At 41.9% G+C, this 19,066-nt stretch overlaps 1 pseudogene across 1 annotated transcript; it reads right to left on the reverse strand.

Annotated features, from left to right (window-relative positions):
- Window positions 1–1,823: 1,823 nt before the first annotated feature.
- LOC307097636 (phosphatidylinositol 3-kinase regulatory subunit beta-like) lies at window positions 1,824–10,583 on the reverse strand (annotated as a pseudogene). The gene is made up of 3 exons: window positions 10,479–10,583; window positions 3,160–3,265; window positions 1,824–2,608 (listed from the first exon to the last, which is right to left on the reverse strand). The product of its transcript is annotated as a phosphatidylinositol 3-kinase regulatory subunit beta-like (transcript).
- Window positions 10,584–19,066: the final 8,483 nt, after the last annotated feature.

Here is a 19,066-nt window from a genome sequence, read left to right on the forward strand (position 1 = left end):
CTGCCTGCCTGATCACTCCTAACCGCTCTCCTGGCTGCCTGATTTTGCCCCTAAAACTCAAGCTTCTTTTTTTTTTATTTTTAATATTTATATTTCTTCTTTATTTTTTATTTTAAAAGTCAAGCTTCTTGAGAACATGAGGCATTTAACATTATTCCATGTTCCTTACAGAGAGCTGAGCATGGTAAACACAGCAAATACTTAATACTTATGGGTTTCTATACAAACCTAAACCAGGAATGTTTTAATAGGCAGTCTCCAAAAATTTGAACTAGAAAACCTAAAAGTAGAGTGCTCAGATTTCAGGCATCAGGTGCTATTAGCAGGATTTCTATCCCAATTAAACTCTAATTCTTAGCTCTCAACAGTCTAGACAAACTGCCCTTCACTGTCTCCAAGGTTTCTTATTCGTCACTATCTCATTTTTCTTTTTTTTTTTAGTTCAATGTTTTATATCCACATCAGTATCAACATACCATACAAAACCCACCTGCCAGCCTAGCTGGGCAGGCAGGAGGGGGGTCCATGGCAGCATAGAAAACCAGGGTTCTTGTCCCGAAAGAGGATAAAATAGGTTTACAGTCAAGGAAACAAAATCAGAACCCAACATGGTCAAGGAGAAGCCTGGAAACTGCATGTAGCGGAGGTGCTGTGGGCAGCCGTGCATCTCAGCTGGCCCAGCAGTACCTGCAGCAGCCTCGGCTCCTGAGAAGCCTGGGGTCAGATAGAGCCCAATTCTTGATATTATCTATACTAATAAAAGGGTAATATGCAAATTGGTCAGGACACCCTCACAGTAACTACTGAACAGCAGGCTGCGTGGGGTGACAAGGCCAGCAGGGGGGTTAGTGAGGGACGACCAAACAACTGAACAGCAGGCTGCGTGGGGCAACCAGGATAGCGGGGCAGAGGGGGAGGGGGCAATGAGGGGCAACCAGGCTGGCAGGGGGGGCAGTTAGGGGCGATCAGGCCAGCAGGAAGAGGTGGTTAGGGGTGATCAGGCTGGCAGGGGTGGCAATTAGGGGTGATCAGACGAGCACGCAGGTGAGCAGTTAGGAGTCAGTGATCTCGGATTGTGAGAGGGGTGTCCGACTGCCGGTTTAGGCCTGATCCCTGGAATCGGGCCTAAACCGGCAGTCAGACATCCCCTTAAGGGTCCCAGATTGGAGAGGGTACAGGCTGGGCTGAGGGGACCCCCTCCATGCATGAATTTTGTGCACTGGGCTTTTAGTTTTTAATAATTTTGCTTTTGGGGAAGGAGGGCTTCTGAGCAGCAGCTCCCTGTGGGGATAACCGGTGCGGGTTTCACTTCATGGTTTGGAGGGGAAGTTGGGTCTGTGGGGTGGGACTCACCCGGCCCCAAATGTCACAGCTGAGGGTCTTGGAAGTGGCCCAGCAAAGTTCCTTCCTGCCTTCTTCCTGCCCTGACCCCAGGTCTATGTTTTAAAAATCAGGGCACCAGGCTGGGGCTGAGCACCCCAGGGGCCTTTGTAAACATGGCAGGTACAGGCAGGGGGAGCTTGGGGGAACTGTAGGAACTGGTAGGGGCAGTCAGAGCCAGGGGAGGGCAGTGCCCATGGGGAAAGGGGGCATGGGGTGGAAGAGGTATGCTCCTGTAACAGAGACTTAGAGGTACAGAGACTAAGAGAGACAGAGAGGACAGAAATGGGGATAGAAAGGGTGACAGGAAGAGAAAGACTCAGAGAAAGCAAGAGACAGATTGAGACAGAGAAAGATTCACAAAGAAGAGAGACGGACAGACAGAAAGATGGAGTCCTTCTCTGTATGAGTCAGCTGGCTGTGGGGGGCGAAGGGGGGCAGGCTCACATGGGATATGCCAGTGTGATGGTAAGTGCATCGTTGTGTTGCACGAGGGAGGTGTGCTGGTAATGCAGCAGCAGCTCCTTCAGAGACCCTACAGGTTGTAGGGCTCTGCAAAACCCAAGCCAGTGTCCGTGGGGTAGATGACACAGTGCTTGGTATCGCTGTCCACCACCACAATAGCAGCCCTGCTGGCTGCTCTCACGGATGAGAAAGGTACCATCCCACTTGCCAGTCAGCATTTCCTCAGCCTGCATTCGGTTGATCTTGCCCACATACCAGGTTCTTTCCTCATGGTGGGGGAGGTCATCCTCATCCTCCATCAGTGCATACTGGCCTTCAGGCTCATTTTTTATGCCCAACCACTCGTTCATTTTCTTCTGCCAGGCGCCTTTCTGGGTGAGCCATACCAGGTACTGGTCTCGGCTCCTGCGCAGCTGCATGAGGTCTGGCTTCAGGCTGTTCATGCGCTTATCGATCTCCCGATTGTCCAAGGCCTGTGTCCACAGCTCCTGTTCCAGCTTCATGTGGCTCTCGTGGATCTGGGCGATGTGAGGCTTGAGCCGTTCTGAGTTCAGCAGAATCTTCTGCATCTCGTTTTCATTGCCCTCATGCCAGAAGCGCTCCAGATACTCCTGGCTGCACTTCTCTTGAGTCTGGCCCTGCTCTTCGAAGATCTTGATGGTTTCACTGAAGGCTTCGATTGCAGTGTGCTTCATCTGCACTTCCTGGGAGGTGCGTGTGTACTCCTGGTAGAGCTGGTCGTACTCGTGGCTCTTGTCCTCCGCTTCAAACCAAGGTAACAAAGGAAACCTTTAATTCTGATCTTCCTCCCCACAAGGGAACAGAAAACCTCAATCCAAATAATTTCCCACCAGAAGTCACCTCCAAATACTGAGAGACTGAGGACTATAGGGTTGACTATGTACATGCTATAGGATTGACTATGTACATGCGCAATAATAGGCTCACATTCTAGCTGTAGGGTCTCAGGCATCCTCCACAATCCCACCATCCTCTGGTCGCATACTTGCGGTTTTTCTAGCTCCTCCTTAAATGGTGTTTCCTTCAGTCACGTTGCAAGTCCAGAGCCTCTATCAGGGGTCCTCAGACTTTTTAAACAGGGGGCCAGTTCACTGTCCCTCAGACCGTTGGAGGGCCGAACTATAGTTTAAAAAAAACTATGAACAAATTCCTATGCACACTGCACATATCTTATTTTGAAGTAAAAAAACAAAATGGCAAAAACACCCGCATGTGGCCCGCGGGCCGTAGTTTGAGGACGCCTGCTCTAGTTGGAGAGGATTTTTCTGTTCTTTGACGTTGATAGCTGTTTACTATTTGGAATCAGTGCAGTTTCAGGAGTACTGCCGCTGCCACGAACATGTCGGTCCCAAGCGCACTCAGGAAACAACTGCCCATTCAGTCCACGGCTGGCGCCATCCTGGTTCGCAATGAGAAAGGGACTGTGCTGAGCCGTTTTCCAATCGGATCTTCCTCTTCCTTCCCCAGCACACTCCAAACCTACTCAGGGCCGACCACCCCAACCCCACAGACCCTTAAGACCTTCCCCTGTATTTCTTCAACTTTCCCCCATCAAACTCGCACCCAATCGTGTTGCTTAGGGGCGCCCCTAACTGCTCCCTGGGGAGCAGCGCCAGCCTGGGAGAGGGCCATGGTGTTCTGGTCGTTAAGGTTGCTGGCTTTTATATATATACTAGAGGCCCGTTGCACGAAGATTCGTGCAATAGGCCTTCCTTCTCCTGGCTGCCAGCACCAGTTTTCTTCTGGCACCCGGGACCCGGGCCTTCGCTCTGGCCTCTGTGGAGAAACCAAGCCTCTTCAGTCTTCAGTCGTCTTCAGTCTTCACTCAGGCCAGAGCCTTCAGTCTTCGCTCTGCGCCTGACTATGCAAATTAACCCAACTTTGTTGGGTTAATTTGCATAGTCACGCCAGATTGGCAGGTGGGTGTCACGGAGGTATGGTCAATTTGCATATTTCTCTTTTATTAGTGTAGGTAGATTAGTGATACTGTTAACTTTGATCATATGGCTAAATGGTGTCTGCCAGGCTTCTCCTTTGGGATGTTAAGATTGTTCATTTGTAGTTAATACGTATTTTGTGAGGAAATACTTTAAAACAATATAAATATTCTATTTCTCATTATCCATTAATTTTAGCATCCAATGATAATTTGAATATTTATACATATGGATAGATACAACAAATATTTCAATTGTGTTTGTTTAATGGTGATTTTCTATTTTCCTTATTCCTTGTAGATTTAAAGGAGAGTACTTTTCCATTTATACAGTCATACCTGTATCGAGTCATTGATAACTATTATAATCTAAAGGTTTATAGTTCAAATCTACCACTATTTGAACTAATTGGTACAACTTTGGCCATTGGAAGCTGTTTAAACTTGTTTTTTTGTGTTTTATAAAAGTACTCAAAAAATAACAGAAGCACCTCAAAACAAAACAAAAAACACACAAAAAAACAAGTTTAAACAGGTGCTTGTTATTTTGTGAGTACTTTTATACTTCTGTTACCTTAACATGTTCCAGTTTCATGTATTTTCCCTGCCAGGGTCCTTCTTGATATCAGCCATTTCTCCAAAGAGCCCTGAGCTGATTCCTTTCATTGGAAAATTGCTAAGTGTGCTCATTGCTATGGAGATGTCATCGTTTCTAGCCCTCACAGAGAACAGAGCTGGCAAATAGATATAGGTATAATAACACAAAAATACACACGTCTATTTATTTCTCTATCTATCCTTTTTCAAAATATATTTTTAATTGATTTCAGAGAGGAAGGGAGAGGGAGAGAGAGATAGAAACATCAATGATGAGAGAGAATCATTGATCAGCTGCCTCCTGCACGACCCACACTGGGGATCCATCCAGCAATTCAGACATGTGTCCTGACCGGGAATTGAACCATGACCTCCTGGTTCATAGGTCGATGCTCAACCACTGAGCAACACCAGCCAGGCTATCCATTTTTTTTTAACAACTGATAGTCAATTTATTAAAAAGATTGATTTAAGCATCTTCAATGGTGACTTCAATCTTGACTCCTGGCTCAATACTGATGGAAGTAATCTGTTTAACAATCTTAGAAGGGCTGTGCAAGTCAATGACTCGCTTGTGGATCCTCATCCTATACCCGTCCCAAAGGAGTTTTTCTTGTAGTGCTTCTCAGAGTCTTGTAGGCATCCACACTGGTCCTTTCACTTTGAGATTTTTTTTTCCTTTACACCTCCAATCAAGTCAGCACATACCTTCTCCAAAGACATTACATTGCAGCTGTATAGATATTAAAAACTATTCATTTATACTGATACCTTTTATTGTAATTTAACCTGACAGAGTTCATTTTATGTATAACCTCTTTCTCTGACAGTGAGAAACATGGCTCTCTTTCTTAACAATATATTTGCTTATTTGTTCAAACCTAGTACAAACAAAATAGTTCAGAATTACTAACTTACACCCTACTAATTTAGAAGCAAATTTAATAAATAGAGTCTAGCATTTGTGGAAATATCATGGGAGTTTTTTGTTTGTTTGTTTCGTTTGTCTTCATACTTACTAGGTTTAGTCAAAATACTGCTTTCTAAAGCTATTTTTGTTAGTTCTTTTATCCTCACCCTCATCAGTGTGATTATTTTATTCATTTATAATACCATTAGATTTTACTTGTTACTGTCTATTTTCATTTTGGATTCTCCTCACATCCTTGTTTGTTTGTCTATTATTTGGGAAGCATGTAAAATAATATCATGATTCTAACAGTAAGAGCTATAAAAATGTATATTCACAAAAGTATTGATCTCCCTCAGTCCTATACCATGTTCTTATTGCTTCCTTATTTCCACCCCTTTTCCACTCATCCTGAATATAACCAATTTCTCTAGCTTCTGTTTTTTCCTTCCTATTCTTTTCCACCAATGAACAGATTCATATATATTCTCATACTTCCTTCTTGATTCAATGGTCACATACTACATATAGGTACTTTTCAAACTTTGCTTTTTCACAGAACAATATATCCTGAAAAGATCTTTCACATTCTTGTGTATAGATGCATAGTATTCCATTGTGTAAGGTACCATAGCATGTTCAACTATTTCTTATGTATGGGCATTTAGGCTATTTCTAAATTTTCACAAGTATAATAAAGAAAAAAATTAAAATAACAGTGAAAGAATTTATTGCTATATCACCAGGATATAGCCTAGGAAAACTTTAAGAATCTTAGGCAAACTCCACTACAGAAAGGGCAATGAAAGTGTGCACCTCAGAAGTTGCAGGGTAGGACAGTCTGTGATGGTGGAGCATCTGTCTTCTCAGAGCCCATACCTGGTAGGAGGGACATTCACAGTTTCCCACATGCTCAACTGCTGGAAATACAACTAGAGCAAAGGAGGACTGGGGCCATGACAGAGACTGCAGGTGCAAGTATGTTGTTCAAATGGGACCAGTCCCTCAGTGGACTCCACTGGATAAAAGAAACAACCACACAATATTCAGGTAGAATTAAGGTCTTCTCCACAGAGGCAGCAGGCCAGGGAGATGGTACAATACAACTCCAGCATCACTTTCCTCTGGAAAACTTTCATCTTGGAAAGGTGATGGTGAAAGAGAGACTCTGGGGAATTTGGGGAGGGCTAATCCTATCAGGGAGTTTGAGTTTAAAGTTGAATGTTACCTTACAGAAACTAAGATTTAATTATGTGTTGCAGTGTAACAAATTACACCAAAACTTAGTGGCTTAAAACAACAAACATGTATTATCTCAAAGCATCTATGGCGCAGTAATTCAGCAATGGCTTATCTGGGTGGTTCTGGCTCTGGTCTCACATAACACTGCAAACAAGACGTCAGCCGGGACTTCTGTCATGAATCCTAGACTGGGGCTTGAGGGTCTGCGTCCAAGTCCATTCACATGGCTGGTGGCCTCACTTCCTCACTAGCTATTCATTGGAGGCCTACGTTCCTTGCCACGTGGATCTCTATATGGGCTTTTTGAGTGTCCTCGTGGCATGGCACTTGGCTGCCCCAGAGTGAGTAACACCATAGAAAGAGTAAATAAGAAACTACAATGCCTTTACATCCTAAACCAGAAGTTACACATTGTCAATTTCACCATATTTTTTCTTCAGAAGCAAATCAGAAGGTGAGTCCACATTAAAGGGGAGGGAAATTAGGCTTCACATTTTGTTTTTTGTTTTGTTTTGCTTTGTTCTGCTTGTCGTTTGTTGGGGAGCATAAGAGACTTGGTTGGAAAGTTGTAAGGAGGACATTCTGAGAAAAGGGAAGTGTGTGGAAGGCCACCTTCCCTGTTTATCGGAATTTCGACTTAGGGGAGACAGGGGAGTGTCGAAGGCAGTGCCCCTAATTAGTCCTTGACCTTTCCAAACAAGTCTGTGCATGTGCAGACCCCCGGGTGTTTACTGGAATCCTTATGCTTAATCCCTGAATGCCCTTGACTAGAGGACAATGTAAACACATGTGTCCTCCCAAGATTATTCACCCTACTGATTGTATCTAAAGATAAAAATTCCAATAAAAGCCTAATGAGGCAGGCAATTGAGGCTGCCTAGCTCCTTCAGCCAGGCCGTCCCTTAGCCTCTCTTTCACAGCAAACGGTGTGTTGGAGTAATCCATTCATCTGTCGTTCAGGGGCTGCCGTTCAGCCCTGGCAAGGTGGTGCCCCGTGTGAGGACCAAGGAATGCAATGAGACCCAACAGAACCCTTGAAAATGAAGAGGAAGTAAATGAAAGTAACTGTGCAGCAAGTCATTGGAGCCTGCTTGGGATTTCCAAGTTAGAGGGAATTGTTTTTCAGCTAAGGTTTCACAATAGAACAGCAACTGTCCACCAAGTAACAGATCTCTTTGTTACTTAAAAAGTTATTAAAAGCAAAGCTGCTGCCCTAGCTGGTTTGGCTCAGTGGATAGAGTGTCAGCCTGTAGACTAAAAGGTCCCAGGTTCGATTCCAGTCAAGGGCACATGCCAAGGGTTGTGAACTCAATCCCCAGTAGGGGGTGTGGAAGAGGTTGCCAATCGATGATTCTCTCTCATCATTGATGTTTCTGTCTCCCTCTCCTTCTCCCTTCCTCTCTGAAATAATAAAAATATACTTTTTAAAAAAAGCAAATGGTAACCTTCCGAACAACCATGCTATGACATGCACTGGTGCCAGGCCAGGCAAGGTGGGTGAGATGTGATTGATCAGGGGGACCCACCATTGCCCTATGATCTCACACAGAGGGATGCCCAGGCCGCTGGCTGGCGATGCCTGGCAGGTGTGCGGGGCCGGCCAGCGATCACCTTGCAGAGGGAGGCCCAGGCCAGCCAAGCAATCACACTCCATGACTGTCGACCACAGAGGGAGGCAACTGGTGGTGGGGGTTGTGGCAGTGCCGCACAGATGGCAAGCAGTGGCAGTGGCGAGGTCAGGGCCAGCTGCCGGCAGCTGGGGGAAGGAAAGCCCCAATAGGCCCTGATCGCCAGCCAAGCCTAGGGACTCTACCCGAGGGGTCCCGGATTGCAAGAGGTCACAGGCGGGGCTAAGGGACACACACACACACACACACACACACACACACACACACACGCACACACACGTTCACGAAATTCATGCACCGGGCCTCTAGTAATTTATAATCCTTGGTTCCCTGATGATGGAACATTAGATGTTGATCTCTGGGAACAAGTAGACAGGAATTTAAAGAGAAATCAGGCTCAGGGAAAACGAGTGCCTTTGTCATCTTTAACTATGTAGGCTCTTGTTCAAGCTGCACTATGCCCACTTCATAGTGAGGATCAAAAGCCTACAGAGCGCCAGGAGGATTTACCACTGCCCCCTCCTCCTGAAGTAGAGCCTGTAAAGCCTGTGATACCTAAGGCCCTGATCCTCCACCTCCCGTGTGGGAAGGCTCATCAACAAGAGAAAATGGGGCTAACGGTCCATTTACAAAAGGACTCCTTAATGCTTTACCATTTGATGCCTTGGGACTGGCAGATTTTAGCTAAAATTACTTTAGATGCCAGTTAATATTTGCTATGGAGAGCAGAATATGATGAGATCTGTGAACAACAGGCTGTTTGTGGGTGTTCACTGGCGACCCCACCTGTGAGCCCTCTGGGCCACATCTGGCTGTAAGTCCCGGACACTGTAAAACATCTTCTGAAAGATCCATGAAAAGAACTCTGATTTATTACGTCTTGTCTGTGTGTTATGCGCACCTGTAAATATCGTATATAAGAGTCTCTGTTGATTGTTGTTTTATGTGTCTTTGCTGTTTGGTTTAATTTATGTAAGGATGGGGCATATTTCACTTTGCAAGAGGCCCCAGCTACTTGTGGCAGGCTGAACACGTGGCAGGGATTGCAGGGACTTCCCAGCAGCTGCCAAGAATTCTTTATCCTGGGAACCCTTCCTGCTCTCCCTCTCATGGCATCAGCCACTGGAAACTCTTAGCTAGTGAGAGTCCTTGTCCTGTCTGTAATGTAACTTGGTTACTGATGTTCTTTGTTTGCTTTCTTATCTTTGGGGGGCTTAGTTTGAAGATTCTAAGGCTAATGGCCCAGTCCATCCTTTTATAAGTACCCATTTATTTACTTAGGTTTTTCTGTTTTTAAGCTCTCTTCTTATATGTAAGATTTCATGTTGTTAGTCTACTCAGAAGGAAAAAATATGGGAAATAATCATTTAAACCCCCCAAGTGTTTTTCCTAGGATGATTAGACCTGTAGAAGTGTCCTCCAGCAGGCTACAGAAATAGCAGTGTGGGGGCCACTCCCATTTTTGTAAATAAGTAAATAAATAAATAAACATTTAAAAAATAGAAATAAAAATAGTACTTTAACCTTAAAGCCACTGAAGGCCAGTGAGTTATCTCTGTTACAAAATTTGCTAAGAAAATGCCTTGGGTAACCATAATTGGCTTTAAAATGTCAAAGTTGTTAAGGCAAAATAAATATAACTAAAATGAAGGGTATATGATAAAGCTTTTTCAGTGGTAATTATAGATGCCTAAACTAATTTTCCAAAGTGTTTGGTAACTTAAAACTTTTGAGTTTGCTGGATTAAATAGTAAAAATTATTAAGTATCTAGGTATTTTGAAAAAACAAAATACTGAAATATTAATTAATCTGAGTTTGCCTCATATGGAGAATCTGGAGGATGGATTTGAATCTGTTAATGAATAAGTCTTGTATCTTATTTGAAACTAGAGGCCTGGTGCACAGAACTCGTGCACAGGTGCGGTCCCTAGGCCTGGCCGGCAATCAAAGCGCAAGTGTCTGGCGTGGAAGGGTAGGTCCCACCTGACCTCTGGGCCCTGGGCAGCATCTGGGCTCCTGGAGCCCTGCACATCCCCCTCCACCTGAGTCATCGGGCCCCTGCCTGGCTCCCTCAGTGCCTGGTAGACGGGTGGCGGCCCCACCCCCCTGCCGCCGCCATTGATTGCCATCTGCAGGGCAATCGGTGGGGCAATCTGGCCCCTTCCTGGCTCCCTCAGTGCTTGGGAGCCAGGCAGTGGCCCTGCCCCCTGCCACCACCACTGGTCGCTGTCTGCAGGGTGATCAGTGGGGCAATCAGGCCCCACTTGCACCTGCCTAGGCTTGGCACCTCCTACTCACCTGCTCCACCATCCCGCCATGGTTCCACTCTAATCGAGGCCCATCAGAGCCAGCAGTGCCTCCACTGCTGCCCGCTGCCAGAGCTGCATCACTGATGCCTGCCATGTTCTGCACCACCCCCTGGTGGTCAGCGCATGTCATAGCAAGCAGTTGAACTCCCAGTGGAGGGGACAATTTGCATATTAGGCTTTTATTATACAGGATATGTCTTAAAATGTGAATGTATTGCTAATTTGAGGGATGTTAATTACTTACATGTCACCTAAACATTAAGGTTCCTAAGGGTTAAGAATTCTAACTAATTAGAAAGATATTATGGTTTTGATGTAATGGAAGGCATGAGGGCATGGGGATGCATTTTGAAGGGGAAAAAAAGTGGATTCTAAAGTTGGTTATTTCTGAAAGTTGTAAGGTTTCTGAAGAAAGATTTGTGAAAGTTGTAGAAAGTTTGTGAAAGTTGTAGAATGTTGTGAAGAGAAATGTCGAAATGAAGTTATGTAAGTGAAACAAGCCAGCAATAAGCCAGGACAAGTAGAAGAGCAAAACTGAGATGGTTAAACAGCAATATGGAGCCATCTAGTAAATCCTATCTTCCCTAAATCAAGGACACTTAAAAGTAAAAGATTTGCATTTTGCCTCGCTAAACAGGGAGTAAATAGCTTATATCAATGTACTCAGGGAGACTGATAGCAGAAATCCAATTAGTGTCATTTGCTGACCACACCCAAGGACAAATGAACTTAGAAAATAAACCTAATTTTGGGTAGTCTTTTTCTAGTCTGTTAATAGGAAAAAGATATTTCTTGTTTTTCTACCCAGGAAGCAAAAGTTTTATAAAATACAATTCTTCCAGGGTTTGAATTTTAAGAAACTTTATCTTGACCTAGAATTGGCTTTAGATCATTTGAATAGGCCCTGCAATGCTTCAAGTGTTTGTTTTTTTTCTCATGAAGGAAAATTTTCTGCTTAAAGTACAGGGGAAGCTTTGTCAAATAATAATAACTACATTATGCTTTCATCTATAGCTCTAATTGTTAATCTGAAATATTGTGTTTTGCAGAAAGGATAAGATTCCATGTGATTAGCAAATATTGCTGATTCTTAAACTTTTTGTTTTTCGGATTTAAGGAAGCATTTTTAAAGCAATTTGGTAAATTATATATTTCTCTCCCTGCCTGTCCCTCCAATATTTTGGTAATTCTTAATAAGTGGCAATACATTTCTTTACATGAATTCAATAAGACCTGTTTCCAATTGTAGCTATATTAACCAAGATAAAAATTGAAATTGGGCCTGCTTATAGCATCCATGGCTTTGCTGTCTTTTGCAGAACTTGGTCCATCCACCATTCTACGGGAATCCCTTATAATGCACAAGGGCAGGCCATCGTTGAACGTGCCCATGCTACCCTGAAGGGTATGCTAGTATAAAAAGGAGGAATATGGGACTCAACGACTCTGCTATAATACTACCTAAATCACTCTTTACCCTTAATTTTTTAATTTCAATGATCATTTTCAGTCCTCAATAACCCCATCTCAGAAACCACAAGTCTTGTGGAGAGATGTAGATACTAATAACTGGATGGGACCCAATGAATTATTAATATGGGGAGAGGATATGCATGTATTTCTACCTCCACAGGGCCGTTATAGATTCCAGTTCGCCAGATTAAACTTTACCATGACATGGCATAGGACCAATCCTCCTCCAGAAATGAAGAATTTGGGCCTCGGTACTCCACAGCCCTGAATGTTGAGCTTTCCCTGGACCCAGATGGCCCCCAGAATAACCTGGGGAATGATGAAGCTGATGGCAGAGGCTGAGCAATTATTGGAGCGTACTCACACTCCACACATTCCAGATAACTAACCATCACTCTTTTAGTTTTTCTTATAGTCTGTAAAATCAGAACTCCAGCAATAAATGCAATTCACAGACCCTGACCTTCCAAAGAAAGTTCACCACCTACCTCTGTCTTCTACATTCAACAAAACAAAAAAGGGGGAAATGGGGAACACAAGAGAGTTGGTTGGAAAGTTGTAAGGAGGACATTCTGAGAAAAGGGAAGTGTGAGGAAGGCTGCCTTCCCTGTTTATAAGAATTCTGACTTAGGGGAGACTTAGGAGAGTGTCGAAGGCAGTGCCCCTAATTATTCCTTGATCTTTCCAAACAAGTCTGTGCATTTGCAGACCCCTGGGTGTTTACTGGAATCCTTACACTTAATCCCTGGATGCCCTTGCCTAGAGTACAATATAAACACATGTGTCCTTCCATGATTACTCACCTTATTGATTATATCTAAAGATAAAATTCCAATAAAAGCCTAATGAGGCAAGCAATTGAGGCTCCTTCAGCCAGGCTGTCCCTTAGCCTCTCTTTCACAGCAAACGTTATGTCAAAGTAATCCACTCAAATGTTGTTCAGGGGCTACTGGTCAGCCCCGGCAGTTGTCATTTTGTTTAAATACTTCTTTATTGTTAAAAGTATTACATATGACCCTTTTTCCCCCATTGACCCCCTCCAGCCTACCCCCGCCCCCCACACCCTCTCTCCCAGGCCTTCACCATCCTATTGTCTGTGTCCATGGGTTATGCATATAGGTATACAAGGTCCTTGGTTGATTACCTCCCACCCACCCACCTTCTGCTGCCTTCCCTCCAAGATTCTAAACTCTGTTCCATGTTTCCATGTCTCTGGATTCACTCCATTCATCAGTTTATTTTGTTAATTAGATTCCACATAAGAGTGAGATCATGTGATACTTACCTTTCTCTGACTGACTTATTTCATTTAGCATGATACTCTCTGGGTCCCTTCATACTGTCTCAAAGGAAAAGAGATTCTTTTCTTTTTATTTCTGCATAGTATTCCATTGTATAAATGTACCACAGCATTTTTATCTACTCATCTACTGATGGGCACTTGGGCTGTTTCCCGATCTTAGCTATAGTAAATTGTGCTGCTATGGACGTAGGGGTGCATATATTCTTTCTGATTGGTGTTTCTTTGGGGTTTCTTAGTATATATTCCATACTGTTTTCCATAATGGCTGCATCAGTTTGCATTCCCACCAGCAGTGTACTAGGATTCCCTTTTCTCCACATCCTCACCAGCACTTGTTGATTTTTTATAGTAGCCATCCTGACAGGTATGAGGTGATACCTCATTGTCATTTTAATTTGCATCTCTCTGATGATCAGTGACTTTGAGCATTTTTTTAATGTCTCTTGGCCTTCTTTATGTCCACTTTGGAAAAGTGTCTATTTAGGTCCTTTGCCCATTTTTTAATTGGATTGTGTGTTTTCCTTTTGTTGAGTTGTATGAGCTCCTTACATATTTTGGATATTAACCCTTTATCAGATGTATCATTGCCAAATATGTTCTCCCATGCAGTGGGCTCCCTCTTTTTTTTTTTTTTTTTTTGATGGTTTCTTTTGCTGTGCAGAAGCTTTTTATTTTGATGTAGTCCCATTTGTTTATTTTCTTCTTAGTTTCCTTTGCCCTAGGAAATGTATCCATAAACATATTGCTAGGAGAGATGTCTGAGATTTTGCTGCCTATGGTTTCTTCTAAGATTTCTATGGTTTCCCAACTTACATTTAAGTATTTTATCCATTTTAAGTTTATTCTTGTGTATCGTGTAAATTGGTGATCTAGTTTCATTTTTTGCATGTAGCTGTCCAATTTTCCCAATAACATTTATTGAAGAGACTCTCTTGAATCCATTGTATGTACTTGCCTCCTTTGTCAAATATTAAGTGTAATGGCTTTGGTCGATTTCTGGGGTCTCTGTTCTGTTCCACTGATATATATGCCAGTTCTCGTGCCAGTACCAGGCTGTTTTGATTACGGTGGCTTTGTAGTATAACTGGAAAACTGGTATTATGATCCTCCAACTTTGTTCTTCTTTCTCAAGATTACTGTAGCTATTCAGGGTCTTTTTTGATTCCATATAAATTTTTGGAGTATTTGTTCTAGATCTGTGAAATATGCTGTTGGTATTTTAATAGAGATTGCATTGAATCTGTAGATTGTCTTGGGGAGTATGGACATTTTAATGATTTTGATTCTATCTATCCATCGACTTGGTATATTCTTCTACTTGTTTATATCTTCTTCTGTCTTTTTGTTTTCAATGTCCTGTAGTTTTCCAAGCACAGGTCTTTTGCCTCCTTGGTTAAGTTTATTCCTAATTATCTTAATATTTTTTGTGTGTGTTACAATGGTAAATGGGATTATTTGTTTAGCTTCTCTTTCTGAGAATTCATTATTGGTGTAAAAAAAGCCATAGTTTCTTGGATTTTGATTTTGTATCCTACTACATTGTCAAATTCATTTATTAAATCTAGTAGTTTTTTTTTTTTTATGGAGTCTTTAGGGTTTTCTATGTACAGTATCATGTCATCTGCAAATAATGAGAGTTTTACTTCCTCCTTTCCAATTTGGATAACATTTATTTCTCTCTTGTCTGATTGCTCTGGCTAGGACTTCCAGTACTATCTATAATAATAAGAGTGTAATATGCCAATTAGACTGGAGAGCCAAACAACCTTCCAGATGTCATTCTGGACATCCTTCCAGTGAAGCCGCAGTGGCGGGGGCCGAAGCAGAGGTGGTTAAGGGCGATCAGGCAGGCAGGCAGAGTGGTTAGGGGCAATGAGGCAGGCAGGCAGGCAGGTGAGCAGTTAGGGTCAATCAGGCAAGCAGGAAAGTGGTTAGGGGCAATGAGACAGGCAGGTTAGCAGTTAGGGGCAATCAGGCAGGTAGGTTAGCAGTTAGGGGCAATCAGGTAAGCAGGCGAGTAGTTAGGGGGTGATGAGGCAGGCAGGCAGAGTGGTTAGGGGTGATCAGGCAGGCAAGCAGGTGAGCAGTTAGGATCCAGTGGTCCAGGATTGCAAGAGGGTGCAGGCCGGGCTGAGGAACACCCCCCCCCCCGCCCCCGTGCATAAATTTTGTGCACTGGGACTCTAGGGTTGAATAAGAGTCATAAAAGTGGACATCTCTGTCTTGTTCCTGCTCTTAGGGGATGGTTTTAGTTTTTGTCCATTGAGTATGACGTTTGCTGTAGGTTTGTCATATATGGCCATTATCATGTTGAGATATGCTCCCACTATTCCCATTTTGCTGAGAGTTTTTATCAAAAATGGGTGTTGGATTTTGTTGAATGCTTTTTTTGCTTCTATTGATATGATCATGTGATTTTTGTCTTTCAATTTGTTTATGTATCACATTTATTAATTTGCAAATATTGTATGAGCCTTGAATGCCTGGAATGAATCCCAGTCGGTCATGGTATATGATATTTTTAATATATTGCTGGATCTGATTTGCTAGTATTTTGTTGAGGATTTAGCATCTATGTTCAGCAGGCATATTGGTCTGTAATTCTCTTTCTTTGTAGTGTCTTTAGCTGATTTTGGAATTAAGATAATGCTGGCCTCATATAAAAAGCTTGGAAGTAGTCCTTCCTCTTGTATTATTTGGAATAGTTTGAGGAGTATAAGTGATAGTTCTACTGTGAATGTTTGGTAATACTCCCCTGTGAAGCCATAGGACCCAGGTTTTTATTTGCTGAGAGGTTTTTTTTATTACTGCTTTATTTCATTACTCTATTCAGGTTTTCTGAATCTTCCTAACTCAATTTTGGAAGATTATATTTTTCTAGGAATTTGTCCATTTCACCCACATTTTCCAGCTTGTTGATATACACTGAGTGGCCAGATTATTATGATCTCTGAACACATAATAATCTGGCCACTCAGGGTATATATATATATATATATATATATATATATATATATATATATATAAAATATTAGAGGCCCGGTGCATAAATTCGTGCATGGGTAGGGTCTGGCCAGCCTGGCCAGGGGGAGGGGACATGGGCAGTTGGCCGGCCTGCCTGCTGGTCGAACTCCTGGTCGAGGGGACAATTTTCATATTAACCTTTCATTATATAGTATATACACTGAGTGGCCAGATTATTATGCGTTCAGAGATCATAATAATCTGGCCACTCAGTGTATAGTTGTTCATAATTTTTTTCTTACTCTCCTTTGTATTTCTGTGGTGTCAATGTTATTTCTCCACTTTTGTTTCTGATTTTATTTATTTAGGTCCTCTCTCTGTTTCTTGATGAGTCTGGCTAACGGTTCATCAATCTTGTTTATCTTTTCAAAGAACCAGATCTTGGTTTCATTGATCTTTTGTTTTTTTGTTTTTTGTTTTAGTCTCTATGTCATTTATTTCTGCTCTAATCTTTATTATTTCCTTCCTTCTACTTACTTTGGGCTTTTCTTGTTTTTCTCTTTCTAGTTCTTTAAGTTGTAGAATTAAATAGTTAATTGCTAATTTTTCTTGTTTTTTGAGGTAGGCCTGTAGTGCTATGAACTTCCCTCTCAGGACTTTTGCTTTTGCTGTGTCCCAGAGATTTTGGGTTGTTTTGTGTTCATTTTTGTTTGTTTCCAGGAGTTTTTTTTTATTTCTTTTTTTTTAAATCTCATTGGTAACCCTTTCATTGTTTAGTAGCATGCTATTTTGCTTCCAGGTGTTCAAATGTTTTGGGGTGTTTTTACTGTACTTGATTTCTAATTTCATTGCACTGTGATCTGAGAAGATGCTGACATGATTTCAATCTTCTTGAACTTGTAAAGACTTGTTTTGTGTCCTAATGTGTGGTCTGTCTTTGTGAATGATCCATGTGCACTTGAGAAGAATGTATATTCTTCAGCTTTGGGGTGAAATGTTCTATAAATGTCAAATCTATCTGATCCAGTGTGTCCTTTAGAGTCACTGTTTCCTTGTTAATTTTTTTGTCTGGAAGATCTATCCAGTGAAGTCTGTGGTGTGTTAAAGTCCCCTACTATGTATTGTTGTCTTTCCCTTAAAGTCCTCTGGAAGGTGTTTTTAGATATTTAGATGCTCCCACTGGCATATTGGGTGCATTTATGTTTACCAGGGTTATATCCTCTTGTTGAATTGATCCCTTTAGTATTATGTAGTGACCTTTGTTGTCTCTTGTGATGGCCTTCATTGTGAAGTCTATTTTGTCAAATATAAGTATTGCAACTCCAGCTTTTTTTTTTTTTTTTCCATTTGGATGAAAAAAAATTTTCCATCCCTTCACTCTCATCCTGTGTGTGTCTTTTGTTCTAAGAAGGTCTCTTGTAAACAGCATATAGTTGGGTCATGTTTTCTTACCCATTCAGCTACCCTATGCCTTTTTGTGGGAGCATTTAATCCATTTACTTTACGGTTATTATTGACAGGTACTTATTTATTCTCATTTTATCTGTATGCCTTAAGTTTTCTTTCTATTTCTTATTATTATTACAGCAGTCCCTTTAGCATTTCTTGTAATGCTGGCTTGGTGGTGATGTACTCCTTTAGCCTTTTTTTGTCTGGGGAGCTCTTTATTTGACCATCTATTTTGAATGATAGCCTTGCTGGCTATAGTAATCTTAGTTTCAGATCCTTGCTTTCCATTACCTTGAGTACTTCATGCCATTCCCTTCTGTCCTGTAGAGTTTCTGATGAGAAATTAGGTGTCAGCCTTATGGGAACTCCTTTGTAGGTAACAGTTTTCTTTTCTCTTGCTGCCTTTAAGATTCTCTCTTTGTCTTTAATTTTTGGCATTTTAATTATTATGTGTCTGGGGATGGGCCTGTTTGGGTTCTTCTTGCTTGGGTTTCTCTGTGCCTCCTGAACTTGGGTGACTTTTCCTTTACCAGGTTAGGGAAGTTTTCTGCCATTATTTCTTCAATAATATTCTCTATCCCTCTCTCCCTTTCTGCCTCTTCTGGCACACCTGCTATTCAAATATTGTTCCATTCCACGCTGTTCTACAGCTCCCTTAAGCTGCCCTCTGTTTTAATTGTTTTTGGTTTTTTTTGGTTCTCTAATTGAGTGATTTTTTTTCAATCCTGTCTTCTAATTCACTGATTAGATTCTCAGCTTCCCCTAATCTGCTGTGTATTCCTTCCAACGTGTTCTTTTTTTGTGCTATGTCATTCTCATGCTGTTAAGCATCTTTACCATCATTATTCTGAACTCTGTATCAGATAAATTTATCTCCATTTCATTTATCGCTTCTGGAAAATTATCTTTTATTTTATTTGTGGTTCGTTTCTTTGTCTCCTCATTTTGGCTACCTGTTTGGATTTGTGATTCTATATTAGGTATATCTGCCATGCCTCTCAATCTGTAGTGCAGGACAGTGTCAAACACTTTCTGACTAATTAGATTTTAGGCTCCACATTTTGAAGGGAGAAATATCAAAGAATATGTGGACATTTATAGCCACGAGGATTGTTTTAAACTGGAAGACATGAGCTATCTATAATTAACAAACAAAAATTTCTTTCTTCTATCAATAAAACCTAGGCTCCAGAGCAAGATCAGTTGGTAATAAAACAAAGTGCTGTTTTTATATGCTATGTGTAGATTGTTATCTCTGTTACAGGGTAAAGATAAATCATGTAAGCTGAATTGCTGAAAAAGATTATTTACACTCTCAATAACTTTTTAAAAGAATAAATCTGTATTACCTCTCTGAAGTCACTAATGGCATAGCGTCTTTTACCTTT

This window comes from Cnephaeus nilssonii, assembly GCF_951640355.1.
Source record: "Cnephaeus nilssonii genome assembly, chromosome: 4".
Classification (NCBI taxonomy): domain Eukaryota; kingdom Metazoa; phylum Chordata; class Mammalia; order Chiroptera; family Vespertilionidae; genus Cnephaeus; species Cnephaeus nilssonii.